General features: G+C 41.9%; 1 protein-coding gene across 1 annotated transcript in view; it reads left to right on the top strand.

The window, feature by feature from the left end:
- Positions 1-13,554: 13,554 nt before the first annotated feature.
- rara (retinoic acid receptor alpha) overlaps positions 13,555-27,118 on the top strand; it is a 282,413-nt gene continuing 268,849 nt past the window's right edge. The window contains exon 1 of the mRNA XM_062957876.1: positions 13,555-13,682. The gene's annotated coding sequence lies outside the window, so the exon portion shown is untranslated. The remainder of the gene's footprint in view (positions 13,683-27,118) is intronic.

Below are 27,118 nucleotides of genomic sequence, written 5' to 3'. Positions count from 1 at the left end.
TCTAACAATGAATGCATTAAATTTCTTCAGAAACAAGGTTTTGGACTTCCTATTGCACCATTTTTTTGTTGTGTCCCTTCCAGTCACTTTCTAGTTATGGCAACCTTATTGCAGGCTTTCTTGGCAAGATATATTCCTGTGGTTCCCAACCTTTTTTTGACCAGGGCTCACTTTGACCAGGGACCACTTTGACTAGGGATCCTTTGATCAGGGATCACTTGACCAGGGCCTATTTTACCAGGGACCACTTGACCAGGGCCCACTATGACCAGGGCCCACTAAGACCAGGGACCACTTTGACCAGGGACCACTTGACCAGGGATTACTTTGACTATGGCCCATTTTGACCAGGCCCCACTTGACCAGGGACCACTTGACTAGGGACCACTTTGACCAGGGACTACTCTCAAACATTAGGCTTTTAAACAGAGGCTGCATGGCCATCTGTCGGGGGTGCTTTGAATGCGATTTCCTGCTTCTTGGCAGGGGGTTGGACTAGATGGCCCATGAAGTCTCTTCCAACTCTACTATTCTATGATTCTAGTACCAAAAAGGTTACGAATCAGTTTTTGGTCAACTTTAGATTCGGTTTGGTTATTTAGGGTGCTGATTCAGAAAATTGCATTGGATAGACCACATCAACTCTAGTTTCTGATATAGAACATATGCCATCCAGTAGTTGCCGTCTGCTCACGCACAGAAAACCATATTTAATATCTAGAGCTTAAATAACCCCAGGAACAGGTCTAAAAACGACGACACCAAGGCGCCCCCCCCCTCTTCCAGGCGCCACATGGAATGGCTCTGTTCAGGGGAAGGAGGAGAAGCAGCAGTCAGGAGGCTTGTCGCACCTTTAGTGGGTAGTCAGCCTCTACACTTCCAACATCCCCATTGCCTCGACACTATAAGAGGGTTTTGCAAGACCAATCGCTCTTGTTGCAACAGTATAGTAACAGTGAGGCCGCGGACCATATTTTAGTTCTTGGGAACCACTGCTGGTTCATGGACCACAGGTTGGGAACCACTGATATATTCAGAGGTTTGTATTTGCGTTCCTCTGAAGCTGAGAGAGTGTGACTTGCTTTGTCACCCATTGTGTTTCCCTAACTGAACAGGGATTCAAAATCTGATCTCCAGAATCTTAACGTGCATTTACACTGTGGAATTAATGCAGTTTGATACCACTTTAACTGCTATGAAATCATGAGAGCTGTAGTTTTATAAGGCCTTGGAGCTTCTCTGCCAACGAGTGCTGGTGCCTCACCAAACTAGCACTCCCAGGATTCCCTAGCATTGATCCCTGGCTGTTAAAGTAGTGTCAAACTGCAATCATTCTACAGTGTAGATGCTCCCATAAGCCAACCCTCAAACCACTACACGCTGCCGCAACATTACTGTGCACTATTTCATCGCAGTTACATTTTATAATTGATAATCTTATGAAATATGATAGAATTAATGACAATTTGGGACACGTGTTTTTCCTGCTGGGTGGATGGGTATTGCAAGACAATTATGTCAATGTATGACACTGTTGAACAGAGGCTGGTGCACGGTTCTTCATTCAATGCACGTGTGTGCATTTGCCGTACACTTAAAATGGATGGGAAGGATTACACCAGTCCTTGCAATGGACATTCCCACATCAACTGATTGACTTAAGAATTCATCCCCTAACAAAATTAATTGCTGCGAAACCCAGAACAGAGCCTTGCCGTTTACCTTGGATGGGGCCCTCTTGCGTCCATCAACTTGTGGCCTATTTCCCAGGAACAAGGAAGCAAGTGGGATCTTCCTCTTTTCTTTCTTTTTCCTTTTCAGTGCCTTAATTGGGTTCTGAATCATGCCGGCTTGCTTTGATCTCTCAGCCGATTCCCACGCAAGGACAAGAACAGTCTCATCAGCAGTTTCTAATGAGCCGGCTGCTGGTCTTCTCTAGTTTGTCTTCTCTGGTAATGAAGCAGTGAAAAGGAAACGTGGCTTACATGTACTGCCGGGTGGGAGACCAACTTAATGGTAGCCTAGCCTCAGAGATCCAGAGGGAGCTTTTGAAGCACTTGAATTCTCATTCTTGGCACTGGAGGGGAGTGAAATGGACCTGAATTCCTCCTCCCACGTTGATTTATAAATCATATTGTGAAACATACCACTTATGCAAGATCGTGACCTTTCATGTTAACATATTCCTGAGAAAAATGTCATAATTGTCTCAACTACGCACTTGAGTTTGAGTCTCTATCAGTGCTAGACCCCTGTATTTATACAATTTTGTGGTTAAGAGGTTTCAACTAAAAATGGGGCATTCTTTATCCAGAATTCCAAAATACTCCAAAATCCAATTTGTTAATTTGACGAGGTGACAATTTTGCTTTCTGTTAGTTCAGTATACCCAACCTTTGTATCATGCCCAAAACATATTGTATGAAATCACTTCCAGCCTATTCAAACTACAGGAAAGGAGATTCCACCTGAACATCAGGAAGAACTTCCTCACTGTGAGAGCTGTTCAGCAGTGGAACTCTCTGCCCCAGACTGTGGTGGAGGCTCCTTCTTTGGAGGCTTTTAAGCAGAGGCTGGATGGCCATCTGTCGGGGGTGCTTTGAATGCGATTTCCTTCTTCTTGGCAGGGGGTTGGACTGGATGGCTCATGAGGTCTCTTCCAACTCTACTATTCTATGATTCTTTGATTCTATATGTACAAGATCTATATGGAACATATATCTATCTCATTATGTACATATATACCAATGCAGATATTTCAAAGTCTGAAAAAAATAGAAATCCAAAATAGTTCTCTTCTCAAACATTTCAGATACTCAACCTCTATATTTTATCAGCTGGATATGGGAGGTGATACCTCATTCTTCTATTTTAGTAAAATATTGTGTGGTGTCATAAGCCATGGATATGACGCCGACTTCAATGTCTATTTTATTTACTTATTTTGTTTAATTTTTATTGCTATCCATATTTATGCCATTTTAAAAAATTATATGGCATTTTCATTATGTTTGAACGAAAAGCTACATTTAAAATGTGGATGCAGTTGGACACATTTTCATTTTAAAATGCCAAACAACCCCTCTGGAGCTATAACTAGGAGGCTTACATCGTTGTTAGAAGGTGCTCCAAGCTCCCATTGAGGTGACTTCTCATTGTCATGAAGTAGCCTGAGATTTTTCTGTTACACAGATACAGATGGAATGATATATGATTGGTTAATTGTCAAAACTGGTCAATACATTATTATGTTATTACATATATGTTTGGCTAATATATCCCATTATGGCATGACAAGCATAAGCATCTCATCTCTGCTTTCTTCATACAGAATGAGAAAGTTTTCTTAAAAGTTTTCTTAAAACCCCAATAAGCAATTGAAACATGTATTTTTCTTTTGCATGTCTGTGCCTTCACGTTGCCCATCGACTTATGGTGTTCTCATGAATATCATAGGATTTTCTAAGGTAAAGAATATGCAGAGGCGGTTTTACCAGTTTCTTCCTCTGAAATATAGTCCGTAGTCAGGGCTGTAGCCAGAAAAAATTTCGGGAGGGGTTTTGAAAATTTCGGGGGGGGGGGTTAACCCCTAGCACACACCCCTCCCCGCTACAAACCTGTCAATATCTGCTTGAGATAGTGCCTGGAGGGACTCTTAATGTTTTGTGTCTCATAGACTTAGCATGGGGATTTGGTTAACCAGTTAAAATTCATGAGTAAACCAGGTTTTTTTTATAACCTGAAAAATTTCGGGGGGTGTTTGAACCCCTAAACCCCCCCCCCCTCGCTACAGGCCTGCCCGTAGTACCTATCCCATGATGGCTTCCTATCCAAGTATTAACCAGGGCTGAATCAGCTGATCTTTATGATCAAATGGGATCTGGTGCCTTTAATATACTTTAATAATATACTTTATTTATATTCCGCTCTATCTCTCCGTGGGGAGTCAGAACAGATTACAGAATACATATCTGGCAAACATCAATGCTGGTATACAAAGATGAGACGGACATAGACAGAGGCAAGGCTTCCCTCTTTTTCATCTCCGACATCTGGAGGCTATGCTCGACTCAGCCATGGGGAGGTACTATTGTTCAACTTTTCCACATCGAGGAGCCTGTTGTCCATGGACACCTTCCTGATCGAATTACCGGCATGTTTTCTGGGACGCCTTTTACCTCCCCGCCAAGGCGGTACCTATTTATCTACTCACATTGCTGCTTTCGAACTGCTACATAAGCAGAAGCTAGGGCTGATAGCGGGAGCTCACCCTGACCTGCAGCTTGAACTGTCAACCTTCCGGTCTGCAAGATTTTCTGTAGCTGACAGTTTAACCTGCAGTGCTAGGGTACTTAGGCAGAAGTCCAGAACTCTAAACTCTTCTTCCATACCTCCATCAAGGATTAGGAAAAGTGGCAGTTTTTCAATTGCTCCATTTTCTTAAGACAGGTGAAATACTTCACGTTGAATTTGACCCTGGAAGTTATGGAAATCCAAAGTATCTTTAGAGTTCAAATGCAAGCAAACACTTCCATCTGTCCTACTCCCAAATTGCTTTTGATTATGTAAAGAGCAGAAGGAAGAGTTGAATGAATCCCATTTTCAACAAAAATGCCAAGAGCGTGGCATCATGAGGATCCTGATGTGTTTTTTCTGTGTAGATCCCATAAGTCTTTGGACTGAACCTATTCTTGGACTCAACCTATTCTGAAAGGTACATGGATCAAAATCTGTGCCTGAGGGAATTTCTTCTCCTTAGTTTTATAATAATATTACTCTATATATCAGAGTGGAACTGTGGAGGTCCCATTGGGCCATGCTTTTATGGACCCCATTGACACTTCTTCCAACATCCCCTGATCATGAAAAAATCAGATTTTTCTTTAAAATGGAGAATCATTCCTCCAGAAGCCAGGGTCCTCTGGAAAATAACATTTTCAAAGCATTGAAAAGCAAAAAACAAATTGAAATGACAGAAGTTTCATGGAAATAGTGTATTCTAGCACACAGTGGTCCAGAAGTGGATGAAAATGGCTCTTGGGCCCTCCAGAAACACCCTCCCCTGCTATATATGATGTCTTTTAGTTTAACCTTAAGTGACGTGCAATCAGATTTCTTCTTTTTTTTCAAACCTTAACATCTGAAATGGGAGGCAGGCACAGGTAACTGGGCACCCAAGTGTATTTAACTGCCCCACTTTTATTTAGTTGTTAGTTGTTGTAAAGCCGACTTCAACTTAACAGTGAAGTCTATGAAGGAAAGACCTCCAAGATCACCGGTCACCAGTTGCTTTGCTCAGGTCTTGCAAACTCAGGGATGTGGCGGCTTTCTTGATTGAGTCAATCCACCTATTGCATGTTCTCCTTCTCTTCCTATTGCTTTACCAAACATTGCCATCTTTTCCAGTGAGTCATGTTATCACATGATATCATTCTTATTAATTTTATATTCAGCAGCCCAGTAAAAATAAAGCAGTGAGGCAATGATAGCTCAAGGACTATGGAACAAGGTGTTATTATTCTTTGTGTGATCTCTGTGACTCATTTTTATGGATCATTCCAAGCCTGTGCAGAAATTTTGGGAACCTTCTAGAGCTGCATTTTGGTGGCAACCCTGCTCTAACCCAGTTCCTTCTTGTCTCCCATTGTGATTTAATCATAAGACGTTTGAGCAGTTTGGCATTCTCTATTCACTGTTTATCCTTTAATACCTATAGAAGTCCATGTGCCTGAAAATGGGTTTTTTCCAATAAGTATTTAGGCTGTGGAACCAAGATCCCATTAGACCACCATGTATATTATCCTTTCTGTTTGGACAGAGATCTTGCTATTGACTTGTGCTTTGCTTATTTTACCTGGCAAACAACACATAATAAGGCTTCCCACCTTCAAGGAAGGGAAAGGGTAATCCAGTGGTTCCAAACCTTTTTTTAACCAGGGACCACTTTGACCAGGTATCACTCTCCAACATTAGTACCAAAAGTTACGAATCAGTTTTTGGTCAACTTTAGATTCAGTTTAGTTATTTGGGGTGCTGATTCAGAAAATTGCATTGGATGGACCACATCCGCTCTAGTTTCTGATACAGAACATATGTCATCCAGTAGTCGCTATATGCTTGCCCACAGAAAATCATATTTAATAATAGAGCTGATGTAGTCTATCCAATGCAATGTTCTGAATCTGCACCCCAAATAACCCCAGGAACAGGCCTGAAAACGAAGAGACCAAGGACCCCGCTTCCAGGCACATGGAACGGCTCTGCTTAGGGGGAGAGAGGAGGAGAAGCAGCAGTCAGGAGGCTTGCAGTTGTGCCTTTCATGGGTAATCAGCCTCTCCACTCATGACATCCCTATCCTTGGCCCAGCAAGGGTTTCGTGAGACCAGTCGCTTTCATTGCAACGGTGTAGTAACAGTGCGGTTGCGGACCATATTTTAGTTCTTGGGGACCACTGGTGGTCCATGGACCACAGGTTGGGAACCACTAATTTAGACTGCAGCCCTTGTAGCCAAAAAAGTAGTCAGCATCAATTGCTAGCTGCTCAAGCCCATCTTTAGCTAAAGAAAAGCAGCCAGAGTGCTTGGTGAAAGGCAAGTCTCTAGAGCAGAGTTTTCCAAACTTGTAATGTTGGCAACACGTTTGTTAGACATGCAGCCTATCATGACATGGTCATTCAGTTTTAATGGCAAGCCGAAGGTTAAGCCAACCCAAGAGTTTAATACGCTATCTGTCTGTCTGTCTATCTGTCTATCTATCTGAATCTATCTTCTATATATATAAAAGAGTGATGGCATCAGGGCAGCGGACAAATCAACAAAACTACAGGCCCCCCAAGCTCGAAATTTGACAACACAACCCATCATCCACGGCTCTAGGTTGATACAACAAAAAGAAAAGAAAAAGTCCTAATTAGAGGGAAATGAATAATTGTTTTTATCCAATTGCTGCCAGTTAGAGGGCTAAGCTCCGCCCACTTGGTCTCCTAGCTACCTACTCAGTCCAGGGGACAGGCACAGTTAGGCCTCAGGCCTATAGGCCACATTGCCTATAAGATACAGATTATCTGATTTTAACTGGATTATATGGCAGTGTAGACTCAAGGCCCTTCCACATAGCTATATTACCGATTTAGAATCTTATATTATCTGCTTTGAACTGGATTATCTTGAGTCCACCCTGCCAGATAATTCACTTCAGTGTGCATTTTATACAGCTGTGTAGAAGGGGCAGTTCTAGGCAGATAATATAAGATTACAAATATACAGTAGAGTGTCACTAATCCAATATAAACAGTGTCCTCTATCCTCACCACTTTCACAGTACACAAACAACCAAATGCATATTAAACATAAAGACAACCATACAACAGACATTCAATACCACCACTACCTCAACAATTTCTCACCAACACCACCAGACAACGCCACAGCAACGCGTGGCCGGGCACAGCTAGTCATTATATATATATATATATATATATATATATATATATATATATATATGTGTGTGTGTGTGTGTGTGTGTGTGTGTGTGTGTGTGTGTGTATAATATATATCTGTTCCATATCATCTTTGCTGTATACGCGAGGTTTGGATTTTTTTCCCTTTACACTTATGTGGTACAGTTGATTCTTGGGTAGTTTTCTCTATAGCTGCTCCATGTGGTTAAACACAAATATCATTATCAACAGATTTTGCAAATGATAAAAATTATAACAATACCTACACTTGAACAGTGCCAGCATTTGTTTGTGAGGGTGGGGGAGCATTTTTCAAACAACACACCTAGGGACTACAGGTGACACACTAGTGTGTCCTGACACACAGTTTGGAAAAATATGCTTTAGAGAAAGAGCTACCAAAATAAGGAGAAGGAGGAGAGGAAGACAAGGAAGTGCTCATGCACTTTGGAGAAACCTAACAAGAGGTATAAGGGCCCGACTTTGAAGCTCCCCTCTCCCCTTAATATTTGGTTATGTCAGATTCTTCCCTTCAGGATCCCCGTCTAGGTCTGTTACCCTGCATGAACTGAGCTGTGCTCTCTAGAATACATCTGCAGAAGGCAAGACGAGAGGCAGAATTATCCTTCAGGCAAGCTGATTCATCATTACTGTTCCCTTCCACCCTCTTAGAAGCTTCCAAATAACTCCTGGGATTCCTGAAACACAGTTTGAAGAGAGGAAAAGAGCGGGGGAAGGCTGCTTTTGGATTCACAAAGTGAATCTTGGGACCAGTCGAAAGATCTCAAGTACTGTTTGGAGCACTGCATAAAGTGATTCATAATTAGCCACTGTTTTGTCTGATGAAAATTGCTGAGTAACTCAAATATTTGCATAGTCTCAGAGCGGAGCCAATTAAAGAGATGGGAAGATTTTGCACCAGAGACGTTGGAGCAGAAAAAAAAGAGACAAAGCAAAAGGAAATGCTGATTCACCCCACGTTGGAGCATTTCAGTGGACAAGAGCCTTTATCTTGGGTTCATCAAATGGTCAGAAAAAGATCAGTTTCATGCTTGCATATTTATTACTTTATGGTCACATCACCAAGTGGGAAAGGGCATGTGCAAAAGCAGCTTTCCTGGAAAAGACTTTGATACCATATTCTTTGCAATATTTTGCATCAAAATCAGTTTATAAATTAAAGGTCCAGTCATAGCAGTGAAGACACAGACTAGATTTGCAGATAACGAGGGACCAGGCTATTGTATGTTGTATTCTGATGTGTTCTGCCCAAAATCTGAAACAAATTATAGTTTATTACCCACAACAAAAAATAAAGTTTGCTATTAGCTTACAAATGATAGCTTGCTTAAGCCATGATTTGTTCTTGTGCCCCATTACTAAACTGGCTAATTTCTACCATTGCTCATCCTAGAAGAGAATCTGAGGAGAGAAACAGGACAAAAAAGGGAAAAATAAATTATTTATTTATCATTTCAGAAGTGAACCGAGGGTACAAGTTGTAATGTATTTGAAAACACAAACTTGGCAGTATACTAAATGTCATTTGATCAGTAGGTAGCCACTTGGAGTGCCTCTGGTCTTGCTATAAGAAAGTCCTCCATTGAGCATGTGGCAGGGCTCAGAGTAGGTGGTCTGCGGTTTGCTCTTCTCCACACTCGCATGTTGTGGACTCCACTTTGTAGCCCCATTTCTTAAGGTTGGCTCTGCATCTCGTGGTGCCAGAACCCAGTCTGTTCAGTGCCTTCCAAGTAATCTTCAGAGTTTGAGATGCTTGTCTGTTTTTAAGGTGAAAAGCACACGTCTGCATTTTAAATGGATTAAGGATCAGCTCATTTTCCCTGTAATAGGCAGTAAGAGCACCTAAAGTTTCAGAGAGCTTCTGTTTGACCATTTCAAAGCTCCCTGCTTGGGTAGTGATGTCACAATTGTCAGCATAGATGAAACTCTCTGTCCCTTTTGGCAATGGCTGATCATTTGTGTAAATGTTAAACAATGATGGAGCAAGTATGCTCTCCTGAGGCAGGCTATTCTTCTGTTTTGGCCATCTGCTTCTCTGACCCTGGAATTCAACAAAAAATGATGATTTGTTTGATCTTTTGCAGGAGAATACATGGTTGAAGCAACAAATCATGGTTAGAATAAACCATAGCTTAGTGAGATGTGTTCAAATGAACCATGGAGTTTTAAACGGGCTACTCTTGCCTACACCTCCTCACTCCATTAATGTAATGTTTGGCGAATGATTAGAATTTTGGACTAGAACTTCTAGGATTCAAGTTCAAATCCATCAAGTCACAAAAAGTGATAGATGGTAAGAGGCATTTACAACAGAGAAGGCAGGGTGGAATGAAGGAGGTCCATATATATTGCTCTAAATTCATGGCTGAGGGCAGGTGGGATTAAGTATAGCTAAGAAATATATGTTAATCTACATGTTGTCCGAATGCCCGATCATCGTCTCCCAAAGTAGTTGCTATACTCCCAATTCAAGAACGGGAAACGTAATGTTGGTGGACAGGAAATGAGATTTAAAGATGGGCTTAAAGCCAATCTTAAAAACTGTGGCATAGACACTGAGAACTGGGAAGCCCTGGACCTTGAGCACTTTAACTGGAGGTCAGCTGTGACCAGCAGTGCTGCAGAATTTAAAGAGGCACAAAGGAGAAACATGCCAAGAAGAAGGTGCATCAAGCTAACCCTTCCACCTAGAAATTGATGTCCTCACTGTGGAAGAACATGAGGGTCAAAAATAGGTCTCCACAGCCACCTATGCATCCACCACCAAGACACTACACTTGGAGGGCCATAATCCTTGGGCTATGAGGGATTGCTTAAGTAAGTAAGTAATCTACACTATAGAATTAGCGCACTTTGACATCACTTGAACTGCCTTGGCTCAATGCTTTGGAACCAAGGAGTTGTAGTTTCAGAAAGTCTTTAGTCTTCTCTGTCAAAGAGTCCTGGTACCTCACTAAACAATAACTCCCAGGATTCCAGAGCATATCGCCATAATACTTAAAGTGGACTCAAACTGCATTAATTCAACAGTGTAGATGCACCTCTCGTGCTGCTAGAAAGGGACTCCAAAGTAGTTCAATAAAATGGTAAAATACAATCAACTGTGAACAGAATAAAATGTCATTGTATACTTGCTGACCATATGCTCGCTCTATCACACTTTCCCATCTGTAACAGGAGAGATAATGCCGATCAATCCTGTGAGTTTTAAGGATCACAGGAAGATAATGTACACGAAGCACAACAAATATGTGAAGCTCTATATAAATGTGAGTATGACGATTAAGTGTGTGGCAATAAAATGATGTCAATTCATAAACCAGCCATGAAGTGTCATGTATGCAGTGCTCAGTTCTTCCACTGTTTATGGCTTGCATGCTCATCTGGAAGACAAGTTTCCAATCTAGAGAATCATTCATAATTGCTTGGCAAATGAAAGGCAAGCAGAATTATTGGGGCTGAAATGCCATCAGAGAGGAAAACTTTGAATCCAATGTTCCTGGTTCCAACATGTGGGTTGTCTTTTAAAAATATTAATTAATTTTGAAGTGGAGATGATGTAAATTCCCAAACTTCGCTCCTCCAGCTGTTTTGGACTTCAGCTTCCAGAAGCCACATCCAGCTTGGACAATAGTCAGGAATTCTGAGAGCCGAGGTCCCAAAACAACTGGAAGACCAAAGTGTGGGAAACAATGGTGTAAACCAGGCATGGACAAACTTGGGCCCTCCAGGTGTTTTGGACTTCAACTCCCACAATTCCTAACAGCCTACCGGCCCAAGTTTGCCCATGCCTGGTGTAAACAATGTGTGTGGAATGGGGCATTCTCCAGATTTTAATGGCTCGCGACTCCCATCATTAGCCATGATGGCTGAGGCAGATGGGAATTAAAGTCCAGCTGCATCTGGGTTGCCTAGTTTCCTCCCCTTGCACATTGATTTTTGGCAAATTGGTTCTTGACAATTATTTGAAATTGATCCTCCAGAAGTGGGGATTAGTTCATTTAGTACCATCAACTAAAATGCTAAAAGAGTGGCCCTACTTAATTAAGTATTTTTTGTGTTGTCGAAGGCTTTCATGGCCGGGATCACAGGGTTGTTGTATGTCTTTCGGGCTGTGTGGCCATGTTTCAAAAGTATTCTCTCCTGACGTTTTGCCCACATCTATGACAGGCATCCTCAGAGGTTGTGAGGCACACAACCTCTGAGGATGCCTGCCATAGATGTGGGCGAAACGTCAGGAGAGAATACTTCTGGAACATGGCCACACACCCGAAAGACATACAACAACCCTTAGTATTTTTTTTCCCACAAAACATCAGTACTTACCCAAACTTTCTAAGAAATGACCTTCTCTTTTCTTTCTCACAGAAAGTCCTTGTCTAAACTGAGGCCTGCTTTGCTAGGTCTTTGCACAAATACAAAACCAACACGATTAGTTTAATGTATGCTTAGGAAGCATTAATGTTTTAAAAATGGAATTGTCCAGTCTTATGATTTAATTCTGCTGTGAGGATCGTCTTTAATCCCTCTAATCACTGAAATTCATTTCGAAGCTGAAATGTTGCTTATGTTTGAATTTTCCTTTCTTTTTTCCCCCCCTTAAAGGCAGAAAGGATAAAACAGAAATATCATGATCAACTGTATAAAAAAGACACGACCAACCTAGGACTTTTTTATTCTGTACATTTACAGCAGTAGGATTCCACTTTGAAATCCCATGCTTCCATCGGGTTGCTGAGAGTTTTCCGTGATGTATGGCCATGTTCCAGAAGCATCCCCAGAGGTTGTGAAGTCTTTTGAAAACCAGGCAAATGGGGTTTATATATCTGTGGAAAGCCAGGCTGTCACCTGGGATGGCAACATCAATGATCCAAACCTTTTTCTTTTCCACAACTGTGATGTCTGGTGTGTTGTGTTCCAGAACTTTGTCAGTCTGATTCAGAAGTCCCATTGTATCTTTGTGTGCTCATTTTCCAATACTTTTGCAGGTTTGTGATCCCACCAGTTCTTTGCTGCTGGCAGGTGGTACTTGAGGCATAAGTTCCAATGAATCATTTGGGCCACATAGTTGTGCCTCTGTTTCTAATCTGTCTGTGCAATTTTCTTACAGCAGCTGAGGATATGATCAATGGTTTCGTCGGTTTCCTTGCACAGTCTGTATTTTGGGTCATCAGCTGATTTTTCGATCTTGGCCTTAATTGCGTTTGTCCTGATGGCTTGCTCCTGGGCTGCAAGGATCAGGCCTTCTGTCTCCTTCTTCAGGATCCCATTCGTGAGCCATAGCCAGGTCTTCTCCTTATCCGCTTTTCCTTCAATTTTGTCAAGGAACTTTCCATGCAATGTTTTGTTGTGCCAGCTGTCAGCTCTACTTTGTAGTGCGGTTTTCTTGTACTGGTTTTTTGTCTGCTGTGTTTTGAGGAGTTTCTGATTTTTGACTTCGATCAAAGCAGGTTCTTCACTTTGAATATATTTATTATATTATATTTGATGATGATGATGATGATTATTATTATTATAGAACATATGCCATCCAGTAGTCGCCATCTACTCGCCCACAGAAAACCGTATTTAATAATCTAGCGCTGATTTCCCCCGCATGGCTCATGGACCTTATTTTAGATCTTGTGGCCCACTGGTTGAACAGAGGCTGGATGGCCATCTGTCGGGGGTGCTTTGAATGCGATTTTCCTTCTTCTCGGCATGGGGTTGGACTGGATGCCCTACGAGGCCTCTTCAAACTCTATGATTCTATGAGAAAGGGAGGGGGAAGAAGTAGAGGAGGAGGTTTCCTACTTGGGTCGTTCCCACAAACCGGGTGTTGTGTTGTGTTATGTTGTGTTGTTCCCCATGTGTTGTTCTCCTCCTGGCGGGACAGTGTGATCAGAGGCTCCTATCGATTTCCCGCACACTTTGGACTCAGTTTCCCCTCCCCGTTGCTGCCCTTTGCCGCCCAGAGCCAAGTTTCCCCAAGCGCCCTCCTATTGCCTATTGTGGGGTGTTTGGAGTGCGGCAGGGGACGGCGCCGCCTGTGTCGGGAGGGCGCTAGGACCCGGTGGGAGCGGGCTGGGTCCTGCCGCGTCGGGCAGACAGTCCAGGGACGGAGCCAGACGGAGGGAATCCTGTTTCCCGCGACGGGCGCGAAGGGCTTCCCCCAGGATCCGGGGAGGAGGAGGAGGAGAGGGGATCCCCGGGCGAGGCGCAGGTAAGCAGCCCCGACCCTTCCCCGGGCCAGGCTTTGCCATAAACAACAATGTTTGATTTTAAGCACCTTCCTTCCTTCCCTTCCTTCCATCTGATCCCAGCTTCCTTTGCTTCCAAGGAGCATCCTTGATTCCCAAAGGCTCCTCCAAGGAAAAGTTGGAGCTGGATTGTGGGCTGCCGCACATGGGTGTCTCTCTCTTGCTTCCCCTTTCACTCCATCCAAGGGATTCCCTTCCACCCAACTATTTGGGGCAGTGAAGTTGGGCTCAGGTGCAAAACATTGGCAGAAGTGCCTCGCCTCTCCATTGTGGCAGGAATGCAGTTGAACTTCCATGCTGTGGAATCATGGGAGTTGTAGTTTGGTGAGGCACTAGCACTCTTTGGCAGAGAAGGCTCAAGACCTTGTAAAACTACAACTCCATCAAAGGACATGGAAACATGGGGCAATGCAATGATAGAGAACATATATGACCCCGGCATGTTGATTCGTGGTGACTCAAGGTGTATCTGTACTGTAGAATTAATACAGTTTGACACTGCTTTAATTTCTATGGAATCAGAGGAATTGTATTTTGAACTGGCATGTTGATTTTGGATGACTTAAGGTGCATCCGTACTGTAGAATTAATACAGTTCGACACTGCTTTAATGGCTATGGAGTCATGGGAGTTGTATTTTGAACTGGCATGTTGATTTTGGATGACTTAAGGTGCATCTGTACTGTAGAATTAATACAGTTTGACACTGCTTTAATTTCTATGGAATCAGAGGAATTGTATTTTGAACTGGCATGTTGATTTTGGATGACTTAAGGTGCATCCGTACTGTAGAATTAATACAGTTCGACACTGCTTTAATGGCTATGGAGTCATGGGAGTTGTATTTTGAACTGGCATGTTGATTTTGGATGACTTAAGGTGCATCCGTACTGTAGAATTAATACAGTTCAACACTGCTTTAATTTCTATGGAATCAGAGGAGTTGTATTTTGAACTGGCATGTTGATTTTGGATGACTTAAGGTGCATCTGTACTGTAGAATTAATACACTTTGTCACCACTTTAATTGCTATAGAATCATGAGAGTTGTATTTTGCTCTGGTTGGCGGAGAAGGCTCGAGACCTTCTGAAACTACAACTCCATCCAAGGACTTGTAAACATAGGGCAATGCAATGATAGAGAACATATCTGACCCTGGCATGTTGATTTGTGTGATGACTCAAGATGCATCTGTACTGTAGAATTAATGCAGTTTTACACCGCTTTAATTGCTATGACTCAATGCTACAGAATCATGGGAGTTGTATTTTGCACTCATTGGCGGAGCTTGTAAAACTACAACGCTCATGATTCCATAGCATTGATCCATGGCAGTTCAAGTGGTGTCAAACTGCATTAACTTGACAGTGTAGTAGACACAACCCTAATCAGTTCAGAAATAGGTTGCTGTGAATTTTCCGGGCTGTATGATCATGTTCCAGATGCATTCTCTCTTGACGTTTTGCCAACATCTATGGCAGGCATTCTCAGAGGTTGTGATGTCTGTTGGAAACTAGTCAAGTGTTCAGGGTGGGAGAAAGAACTCTTGTCTGTTTGAGGCAGGTGTGATTGTTTCATTTGGCCACCTTGATTAGCATTGAATAGCCTTTCAGCTTCAAGATCTGGCTGCTTACTGCCTGGGGTAATCCTTTATTGGGAGGTGTTAGCTGGCCCTGATTGATTCATGTCTGGAATTCCTCTGTTTTCTGAGCCATACAACCTAGAAAACTCACAGCAACCCAGTGATTCCGGCCATGAAAGTCTTCGACAACACAGTTCTGAAATGTCACTGTGCTCATGGTCCATCTCTGCTGGAACTCAACTTTTCTATCTATACAATGGACATAATAGAACCGGTTCTGAGCGAACGTTTATGATTATATACTCTTGTGTTGATGTCTTCTCAGAGGAAGGAAAGTTGTATGTTTCATCTTGAATTCTTGAAATGAATGACAAGATATACAAGCAGGAAATTGTGACCTGAATTCCCAGTGGTGTCCTACACCGGTGTTAAGTATAGTGGTAGAAGAAAAAACAAAAGCTATGGATGAAAAAGCCATGCAACTATTTGAGAACATGTTTTCGCTGCTTTTCTTGTATCATGCAGAGAAAATGCAACCATGGATGTGGTTCAGAATAGTAGCAATGGGGAGGTGGCATAATGAGGCCATTGCCCCTCCAAATAAAAGCATCCTTTATTTTATTTTTTTCTGTTTTCAAATTTCTAACATTGCAGAGAGTAAGACACTGGAAATGTCCCTGAGACATTCCAGGTTTGAAGTTGCTCTTTCAACTATTTCTGGGATTGTTTTTAAGACTACATTGAGGAGTTTTTAAAGAGCGCTTTCGTATGTTTTTAAAACATGTTTATCTCTGTATTGTTTGAATTAGTTTTCATGTGTTCATAACCTCGAGAGCTCCTTATAAGATATTATTTGAAGCTTAAATTCTTGTATTTATAGTGTCCGAATCCCCTTGCTAATGTTGGTAATTTCCTTGGGATGCCTAAGCTACATTTGGGGAGCTATCTAGTTCTTAAATGCATTCTTAATTGTATCTTTATTTGTAGTTTAACTTTTACACGCATGATACAAATATTTCATTTGTATAGCCATATGTATATGCATTGGCCTTATTTTATACTTCTCTTGTGTTGTGTCTTGTCATTCTAAGCTGCCTTGACTCCCTGTGGGGAGTATTAGGATTTTCTGTTAGGGAAAACTATCCAAAAAACAGCAGAGCATCCAAAATATGCAAAACCAGAATACTTATAGTTGAGCATTCAGCTCACAGCAAGCAGAGCGTGAAGTGCCATGTGGTTGTAAAGAATTTAGAGCTTAGGAGACAAACATTCAGAATTCTGTCTTTAAAATCACAAAACGTTTATTTACAAAATTAATAACTACATTTCTTAATAGTAAACAACTGGGTATGAGCTATACTAACTAATCCCATCTTTTCTAGGGCTCCAAAGAGAGGGAAAAATCACCAAGCACTATGTGTCTCCTAACACACAAGCAGAGAGAGACCTCAGACACACAGTACACACCAAGATGTAAAAGTAGAAGTCAGAGACAAAAAGCACGCACCTGCAAAGTATCCATTCTACACAACCAATCAGAATGAGAGCAGAAACAGAGAGGAGAGAAAAAAATAGATACATTCAAACTGTCATTCGGGAGACAGGGGGAAAGAGATTTCTCTCAGCCTGTTCTAAGCTAACTAACTTCTCCTCATTGAGGACTGCAGACTTCTGCAGTGTGGGATTGAATTCCAACACATTCAAAGTGATCCTTCCCATTTTACAGAGAAGTTGAGGCTAAAGACATCCAAAGAGTCTCTGGCAGACTCTTCTGAGCTCACTTGGTATCTGCTGGGTCTTGCTGAATACAGTTCGGGGTTCAAATCCATTACTAAGTATAGATTGGGCAAGTTGAACTTTATGTTGTCTACAAAATGTGTCATTATTTGGGCCCACTTTTTATAGGTATGTTGCAAGGGAGCACAAGAAGCGCATTGCACAATTTTAAAAAATGATTTGTGAAGATGACTAAGCCTCTGAGACAGGGAGGCCAGACGCAAGACATATGCAAGATGTTTGAACTGTACAATGTCCTTGTTGTTTCAGTCCTGTAACCCTTGTCCTTTCCTTCCCTCTTTTCCTCCTTCGTCAAAAGTTTCATAATGCCTCTTACTAGCGTTGTAGTGGAACCTAGGATGGGAGGGTCAAAGGGTTCATCTCCATTGTAGAATGAATGCAGTTTGATTCCACTTTGCCAGGGCTGTAGTTTTATTAAGGTCTTTAGCCTTCTCTGCCAAATAGTGGCAGGGTCTCACGAAAGTACCACTCTCCAGATCTGGAGCACAACTGCCCTCCAAACAGGGCCAGCTAATCACCTCCCAACAAATGATTTTTCCCAGGCGGCAAACAGCCAAGCTTTGAAGCTGCAAGGCTATTCAATGCTAATCTGGGTGGCCACTTGCAACGTTCACACTTGCCTCAAACAGACAAGCATTCTTTCTCCCACTTTGGACATTCCACTTGCCTAGTTTCCAACAAACCTCATGACCTCTGAGAATTCCTGCCATAGATGTGGGCAAAACGTCAGGAGAGAATGCTTCTGGAATATGGCCATACAGCCCAGAAAACTCACAGCAACCGAACAGCTGCCCTCTGTTTTTCATATATCGATGGCACTCTCGTCTCAGTTCTGTCTGCCTTTGGTAAGAGTTCAGTGGTGTTTTGTAATATTTGTCTTTAGGTACAACTGCACATGTGGATCACAGGTGGTAGTACACAGCATAAACACGCTAATAGGCCACCAAAGTTCAGATCTGTATTGTAGACATAACCTCCAACTGTCCAGATACAGCAGGGACAGTTCCTCTGTTGTCCCATATTTTGGCTGTTTCGCCAGATTGTTTCGCCTCCTTCCAGTTCCCCATTATGTCCTTAGCTTACTCCAATGACTGCAAACTGAGTGCAAAATGCAAAAGTACTTTGCACTCAGTAAACGCAGTAGGTGGGAGAGAAGAGAAGAGCGGAGGGGCCAAAATCTTGCCTTTCCCAGTAGAATCAGGCAAGAGCAAAACTGCTGCAGCCTTTCCTAGGTTTTATCTTATTTTCTCATTATTTATTTTTGCCGTCTTGACCAATGCTGCTTGGCCACCCAAGTCCAGGTTTTCATTTGTAAAATGTTGGATTGTACTCTTAGAGTGTGTCTATACCAAGCATGGGCAAACTTCGGCCTTCCAGGTGTTTAGGACTTCAATTCCCATAACTCCTAATAGCCGGTAGGAGGAGTTGGGGGAGTTCAAGTCCAAAACACCTGGAGGGCTGAAGTTTGCTCGTGCCTGGTCTATACTGTAGAATTAATGCAGCTTGACACTCCTTTAACTGTCCTGATCCCAGTGCTCTGGAATCATGGGTGTTGTGCTTTTACGAAGTCGTTAATTGCATGTAATATAATAATAATAATAATAATAGCTTTATTTTTGTATCTTGCCCCATCTCCCCGAAGGGAATCTGGGTGGCTCACATCAAACACAGCATAAAATACTATATCAATGCATTTAAAACATGTAAACATATAAAAACAAGCATAAAAATACAATAAAACAGTCAACCAACCAATAGCCAAGGTGCAGTTAGCATATTCAAGAATGTACACTGTAGAATTAATGCATTTCAATACCACTTGATCTGTCATGACTTATTGCTATGGAATTATGAGAGTTAAAGCTTTATTAAGTCTCTTGTTTTCTCAGCCAAACAGTGCTGGTGCCTCACCAAACTGAAATTCCCAGGATTCTATAGCCTTGAGTCACGGCAGTTAAAGTGGTGTCAAACTGCATTAATTCTACAGTGTAGAGGCACCTTTAGAGTGGCAGACTGGGACTTGAGAGTGCCTGGTTCAAATCCCTGCTGAGCCCTGAAACTCAATCTTAGACAAAGATCCATTTTTCAGATTAACCTTTCTCTTGTAAGGTTGGTTTAAGGATTTGGTGGAGAAGGAGAGGCATTTATATGGCCATGACTTCATTAAAAAATGGGATGGGACATAAAAGTAAGGAATAAATGAACTAACTAGAGAGGAAGACATCACCTGGAAGTGCCTCCAGAGTCACAAAACTTGTCTCTTGTTCTCTTGTCTTATAATTAGAGTTTATTGTTCCCTATCACATCCAGGTATCTTGCTCTCCTGCTCTAAGTTTGGAATCTGGGTGAATCACTTCCTCCAATCATCACTTATGTGTCTTGAGCCATTTTAGTTCTTGAGGAGACCTCTATCCCGAATATTGCATGATATGACATTCTGTGATCCATACTGGCTAAATATTAACTCTGAGTAATCTACCCTGATAGCCGTACCCAGAGATACCTGATAGAGACCTATAACAATATTATCAAAGGTAGTGTGGTGGTGGTATCGAGAAAGCTTTTTAAAAAAGTTTCATAAAACGTTTGTTGTTGCGGAACTTTCTGTCCCTTGTTACAAAACAATGAATTTTTGTGATTATTTTTTTAAAGAAAATACGGGATAGAGTTCTCTCCATACCGATACTGAGTTCTTTAACTCAAGTTTCTCCATATGCTCTTCTATCTACTGCAGTACATGGTCATAAATACCGGTACTTTGCTCCAAAAAACTTCTAGGATTGCTAGCCATATAAAAACTCTCTATTTTCTTTTTACCATACTTGCAAGCAGAAAGTCCTAGGTTCAAATTCCTGGCACGTATGTCCCCAGAGGACTATTTTCCTGCAGTTCGATCTGTATAAACCGAGAACAGATTACATTTGTTTACATTGGTTACACTGAATTATAGCATTTATATTCCTTCTTTCTCCCAGCACAGGATTCCAGGTGGCTCACAACCATTTAAAAGGAGAGTGGAATATGTCAGGAGCCCCCGGTGGCGCAGCATGTTAAAGCACTGAGCCGCAGAACTTGCAGACTGAAAGGTCGCAGGTTCGAATCCGGGGAGCGGAGTGTACATCCGCTGTTAGCCCCAGCTTCTGCCAACCTAGCAGTTAGAAAACATGCAAATGTGAGTAGATCAATAGGTACCGCTCCAGTGGGAAGGTAACGGCACTCCATGCAGTCATGCCGGCCACATGACCTTGGAGGTGTCTACAGACAATGCCGGCTCTTTGGCTTCGAAATGGAGATGAGCACCAACCCCCAGAGTCGGACACGACTAGACTTAATGTCAGGGGAAACCTTTACTTTTACTACACACACACACACACACACACACACACACACTGTGTATATGCCCGCTTTGGATAGCACAGGGAAGAGTTAACACCCCTATGTTTTTTGTTTTGCTGTCTGTGCCCCTGTTCAGCACTATTAATACCCTATTAATACCAAAGTTAAGACACATTATACCAATTATCTATTTAAAAACACAAGTCCAAAACAATTTAAAAACATGTATAAAATATAGGAAAATAAAAATACAGCATGTCATATACATACTTGTCTGCTTGGCCTGTTGGGCAACCAAAGGCTTTTTCTCCATCAACCCAGAAAACAATTAACAAAAGAGTAAGCAAAGTAGTAAAAGACTCTTAGAATTAATAGCCAGAAAAAATATCTGACTCTCCATCAGAGGTCTGTTTAGGTGATGCGGGTCAAATGAGGACATTGTCTCTCATTGTTCATACGCAGGACTTTTGTGTTTTCTGTGTTTGCACTCCTTTGATATCCTTGGCTGCCCACTTCTTTGGATGCCTTAACCATATTTCTAAATGCTTAACTTCTGTTTCTAAATTTCAAAATGCTCATATGCTGCAATGTTAGAAATGCAGGGACTGGAGGAAAGCTTAGTTACAGGGCCGAATTCTTACTTGGAGGACAATGTCCTTATTTTGGACTCACTCCTCATGAGCTACATCTCTGCTCTCCATCCCTACTCTATGCTTAGATACAGTAAGGCACCAGTTCCATTTGGAAACTTGGTGCTCCAAGAGGTTGCCTTGTTTGCATCTCTAGTCAGCTAGTCCTGAGCATAGCTCCTGTTTATGCCCCACATCATACAGTGTTTGCTTGTCCGTTCTTCAGTTTGTTGTAGAGCTGAGTGACTGTCATTGAATTCTGTGTACTTGATTTTGTATTAGACTGTTCTAATATACGGACTGTTGACACACTGAACTTTCTTTAGAATGAACTCCTTGTAGTAATGGACTGGATGAGGGATAATATGTTGAGGCTTAATCCTGACAAGACAAAGGTCCTCCTGGTCAGTTGAGAGGCCAATCAGGATATCTAGAATGGATTACTGCAATGCACTCTACGTGGAACTGCCTTTGAAGATGGCTCGGAAACTGCAATTGGTGCAAAGAGCAGCAGCCAGGTTACTAACTGGGCCTAGCTATAGGGAGTGTACCATGCCCCTATTTTTTTTTTTCACGTCAGGAGCAACCGGAGTTGCTTCTGGAGTGAGAGAATTGGCCGTCTGCAAGGACATTGCCCAGGGGACGCCCGGATGTTTTGATGTTTTACCATCCTTGTGGGAGGTTTCTCTCATGTCCCCACATGGAGCTGGAGCTGATAGAGGAAGCTCATCCATGCTCTCCCCGGGTGGGATTCGAACCTGGCAGCCTTCAGGTCAGCAACCCAACCTTTAAGTCACAAGGCTTTTATCCCCTAGGCCACCGGAGGCTCCTATGCCACTATTGAAGCAGATCCATTGCCTGCCGATAAGTTTCTGGGCTCAAGTCAAAGTGCAGGTTATTACCTATAAAGCTCTACACGGTTTGGGTCCAGCCTATCTCCGTGATTGCATCTCTCCCTATGAACCAACGCGGGCTCTACGATCTACCGGAGAGACTCTCCTCTTGGTCCCATCTCCGTCTCAAGTGCGGTTGGTGGGGACGAGGGAGAAGGCCTTCTCGGTGGTGGCCCCCCTGGCCTGGAGTGCCCTCCCCAAGAAACTTAGGCAAGCCCCCTCACTACAGCACTTTCAAAAAGAAATAAAAGCTTGGTTCTTTCAGCAGGCCTTTGATAATGCCTAGATTGCAGCCAGACTATTCTTTAGCCAGGGAAGGCTAAATTGGATTTTTAATAAATGACTATTGCTATATTTTATTTTATGTCTGGTTTTAAATATGTTACTGTATTTTTAATGTTGATATACTGTATTTCATATGTGCTGTGGCTCCATGTGTGCTATTTGTAGGCCATTCCGAGCCCCTATGGGTGATGGTAACGGGGTATAAATAAAAGTTTATTATTATTATTATTATTATTATTATTATTATTATTATAGTAATCCTTCACGTGGAGCGCCCGGTGGCGCAGCGGATTAAATCGCTGAGCTGCTGAACTTGCTGATTGAAAGTTTGGCGGTTTGAATCCAGGGAGCGGGGTGAGCTCCCGCTGTTAGCCCCAATTTCTGCCAACCTAGCAGTTCAAAAACATGCATATGTGAGTAGATTAATAGGTTCCGCTTAGAGAGAAGGTAACGGTGCTCCATGCAGTCATGCCAGCCACATGACCTTGGAGGTGTCTACGGATAACGTCGGCTCTTTGGCTTAGAAATGGAGATGAACTCCAACTTCCAGAGTTGAACATGACTAGACTTAATGTCAGGGGAAAACCATTACTTTTACTTAATCATTCTTGTATGGGTGTCCTCCAGACGTGTACAGGCAGTCCCCAAGTTAGAAACAAACTAGGTTCTGTTCTTAAGTTGAATTTATGTGTTAGTCGGAATAGGTACATTTTAATGTATAATTCTAGCCATATATATATATGTGTGTGTGTGTATGTACCAGAGCCGGCCCTAGGTATTTTTCAAGTGTAGGCAAACAGAATTTTGGCGCCCCCCCCCAACCAATCACTGAAAAATAAAAGCGTTGGATAAGCGAAAAAGTTGGATAATAAGGAGGGATTAAGGAAAAGCCTATTAAACATCAAATTACATTGAGATTTTACAAATTAAGCACCAAAACATCATGTTTTACAAGAAATCAACAGAAAAAGCAGTCTCGACTGCGCCCCCATATGTTTTGCACCCGAAGCGACCGCTTAATTCGCCTCATTGTTGGACCGGCCCTGGTATGTACACACACACACACACATATATACATACACACACATACACACACACACATGCATGCATACACGCACACTGTGTATATGCCCGCTTTGGATAGCACAGGGAAGAGTTAACACCCCTGTGTTGTTTGTTTTGCTGTCTGTGCCCCTGTTCAGCCTATCCACTTTCTAGGAGATTTTAGGAGCTGTGATGCAAAAAATAACTTCTCTAAGCACTTCTGTAATTATGTTCTTAACCTAAGATTAGGGTCTATTGAAGGCAGTAATACTTACTTCAGAGTAAACAGGCAGTGTGAATGGTTTCCCGCTGTACTCAAGCATTTCTTCCAACCAGAACCAGATGGTGGTGTTGTTCTTCTCAGCTGTTCACGAGCCAGCCGTAAGCGGCACAATGATGGCTAGACTTCAAAGAATCATCCCAGGCTTTGTTTCAGTAGTTCTTGGCTGCGACTGTGCCATAAAATGTCTAACCTACTGTTGTCTTCCAGCATTGTGGGCGTGGGGGTTTCCCCTCGCCATTAATTTGAGTAATTGCATCCGTATATTTCTAATAAATTTGATGGAGTGTGCTGAAAGGAGGAAAGGCCGTGCGGTGGTCCTTGGGTTTAATTTCTACTAAAATGATTTAGCGGGATAAATGGGCGGCATCTCTGAACAAGCGGCTGCAAATGGCATCAACTGGGTCTTTCAGAACTGGGCTCTGGTTTTAAAGTTTGCTGAGAAGGCTGGGTGGGACAGGGCATTTTGGAAGAGATGACAGGATGTAAGTGGCAAATGTCCTTCCTAGACACTGGAAAGGAAGCACTTCTTCTCCATAAGACTTCCAAACAGCAGACATTTGCAAGTGTAGTACCAAATGAGAAGTGGAAAGAATAACTTGGATGATCCTGATGCATATCAGTGGCAGATGTTTCCAAAATGGTGCTAATTTAGAAATTGGAGGGCTAGAGTCTGGATCACATATGGCACTTATATTTCTCATTACTTAGTTGCTCAATGCTTGATGACTGGCGAAGAAGCCCTTCTGGAAAGTATAATATCTGAAGGGAAGCTCTGGCCGGGACATCTGTATTTCTGATGCTCCATTGCTGTCTGCCTCGGCACCTGCCTTGTCTCATGGTTGCTATTGGATGCCCTCTAAAAACACATTTAATTTTATAAGCTAACGGGATGTAACTGAGCTCCTTCTTTGTATGGTTGGTTGTATTGCATTTAAAAAGATCTTTCCAATTTGTGATTTCAGCGTTGCTCTTCTAAGTGCCAGCCTTTATGGAAGTTGTTGGCTGTTCTGGGCTCCTGCTGGGAAGATTGGATAAATAGGAATAGAAACAGTAATTGTAATCCCCTTTATTCCTTTATTCCATCACTTTTAAATTTATTTATTATGCAATGCTTTTGACACAAAATAAATAAAATCCCCTTCATAGAAAGCCTTGGGGAAAAAATCTCAGGCACCTTTGTATAGGTTGACTAAGAGAAAAAGAATCTATCTAACTTAGTGCAGTTTTTTACTTTGTTATTCTACAATCCAAACATTATAATTGTGGTGCATCAGTCATTGGTTGATCGGTTAGCTTTTCAGCTGAGTTATTTCATTTCACACCAAGAGTTTTCTTTATAAACTGTATGGCATCCTCCTTTCACAAAAAAACTGTGTAGTGTTTCATTTTATAACTAGGGACGTTGAAGGTACAGTAGAGTCTTGCTTATCCAACATAAACAGGCCGGTAGAACGCTGGATAAGCGAAAATGTTGGGCCCGGGCTGTGGCGCAGGAGGGAGAGCAAGCCAGCTGCAATTAACTGCAATGAATCACTCTGACCAGGAGGTCATGAGTTCGAGACCGCTCAGAGCCTATGTTTGTTTGTCTTTGTTCTATGTTAAAAGGCATTGAATGTTTGCCTATATGTGTAATGTGATCCGCCCTGAGTCCCCTTCGGGGTGAGAAGGGCGGAATATAAATGCTATAAATAAATAAATAAATAATAAGGAAAAAAACTATTCAACGTCAAATTACGTTATGATTTTACAAATTAAGCACCAAAACATCATGTTTTACAACAAATCGACAGTTCAATACATGGTAACGTTAGGTAGTAATTATGGTATTTACGAATTTAGTACCAAAACATTGCAATGTATTGAAAATATTGACTACAAAAACATTGACTACTGAAAATTGACTACAAATAAAGATAGAATTGCATAAAATGAACTTACAGTAAAGTCCTGTGAAGATTTTTAAAAATCTGCAATCCTTGCTTAACTAGAGAAACAGCTATGTATCCGGGCGGGATTGTGTGGGATAATACAAAACGCTGGATGAGCAAAGGTTGGATAAGTGAGACTCTACGGTACTTCCACCCCACTCAGGCCCATTCTACACTGTCATATAATCCAGATTATTAAAGTAGATAATCCACGTTATCTGCTTTGAACTGGGTTATATGTATCTATACTTCCATATAATTCAGTTTAAAGCAGATAATCTGGATTTATATGGCAGTGTAAAAGGGGCATCAGAGTGCTGGGGATGCGAACCTTTGCTTCTCATTTCATGGGACAATTGGCCTGGCAAGTGAGTTGGCAAACATGGTAATGATACCCAAATATTTTTAAAAATCTCTCATCTGCTTTATATTTTAGGAGCATCTTCTTTTGTATCAGACCTCCTTGATCTGGTTCCTTGTGGATATATTGCTAGGCTATCCTTCACATTGTCCCCAACCAACATGATTATTGGGGAAATTAGGCTTTGGGGTGCTAGGAGTTGTAATCCAAAAACCTAACTTTTCAAGGCTTGGGTTTTGTGTATTTCTGGAGGTCTGTGCTGCGTGATATGAAAGTCTGTGGCCACGATACACAGGAGGGTAAAATAGGAGAAATTAAATATAAATGGGTGACTTATACAGAATGGATCAAAGGCGGGATCGGCAATGTAAATATTATACAGAAACCAAGGAAAGTGTATGCATGGTGAAGAATAAAGATATAGAGAAAATATGTGGCCTGGGTGATGAGTGATGGGAGGTGGGGATGGGAGGTTTTTTAACAACAAACATTAATAAAATGCCATTAAGAAAAAGATTGCAAAAAAGGATAAGATGCAGTCAAAAGAAAGCATTATATATGTTATATCAACATTCAAGAACATGGACATGTGATGCTTATGTGTATATGCACCAGATAAAATCAAGTGTAAATAGTATGATGAAAGGTTTAAATAATAAAAATATATATCTGAAAAAATTATGAAAGTCTGTGGCCTTCCTCCAGATGTGCTGCTCCAGCTGTTCCTACCTTGGCTAGCAAAGTACCTACCAGCAAGTTCTTGTTGGAGTACCAGTTGCACTCAAGGGCAGCCTTTGAGTCGTCCCTTGTAGATCTGACAGTTCTGATGGAAATGACATCTCTCAGGCTTTTGTATATATGCTTGCAGGGTCCCTACGGGATGCCTTTTTTCAGTATGAAGAAGCACAAAATATAGTAGGCTGTTAACTCAAAACTGTGCTCCGTTGTGAAGTGGGTCGCGAACAAATTTGGGCTTCCTGATCCTCCCGTGAAGCATGGATTCAAGTTCCTTTCACTTATAAACCTGGCTGCTCCAAACCAATGTTAAACAAACATCCTTTCCCTCTTAAGCCACAGGATGAATGAATTGAAAAAGTTGGGTTTTTAAATCCAGCTTGCAAGAGAATTAAGAGCACCTTTAAATAAAAATGCTGAATTGTCTTCGTGTGTTGAGTGCACAGATGATGCAGCCTACGCCACAAATTCATTCATATATTCTGCCGAGTGCAGGAGACAAAGCTATTAGTCAGTTCACAAAAC

Source organism: Anolis carolinensis, chromosome 6 (genome assembly GCF_035594765.1).
Source record: "Anolis carolinensis isolate JA03-04 chromosome 6, rAnoCar3.1.pri, whole genome shotgun sequence".
Classification (NCBI taxonomy): Eukaryota; Metazoa; Chordata; class Lepidosauria; order Squamata; family Dactyloidae; genus Anolis; species Anolis carolinensis.
Note: the sequence above shows the minus strand (reverse complement) of the source record. Positions and strands in the feature narration are given on the sequence as shown.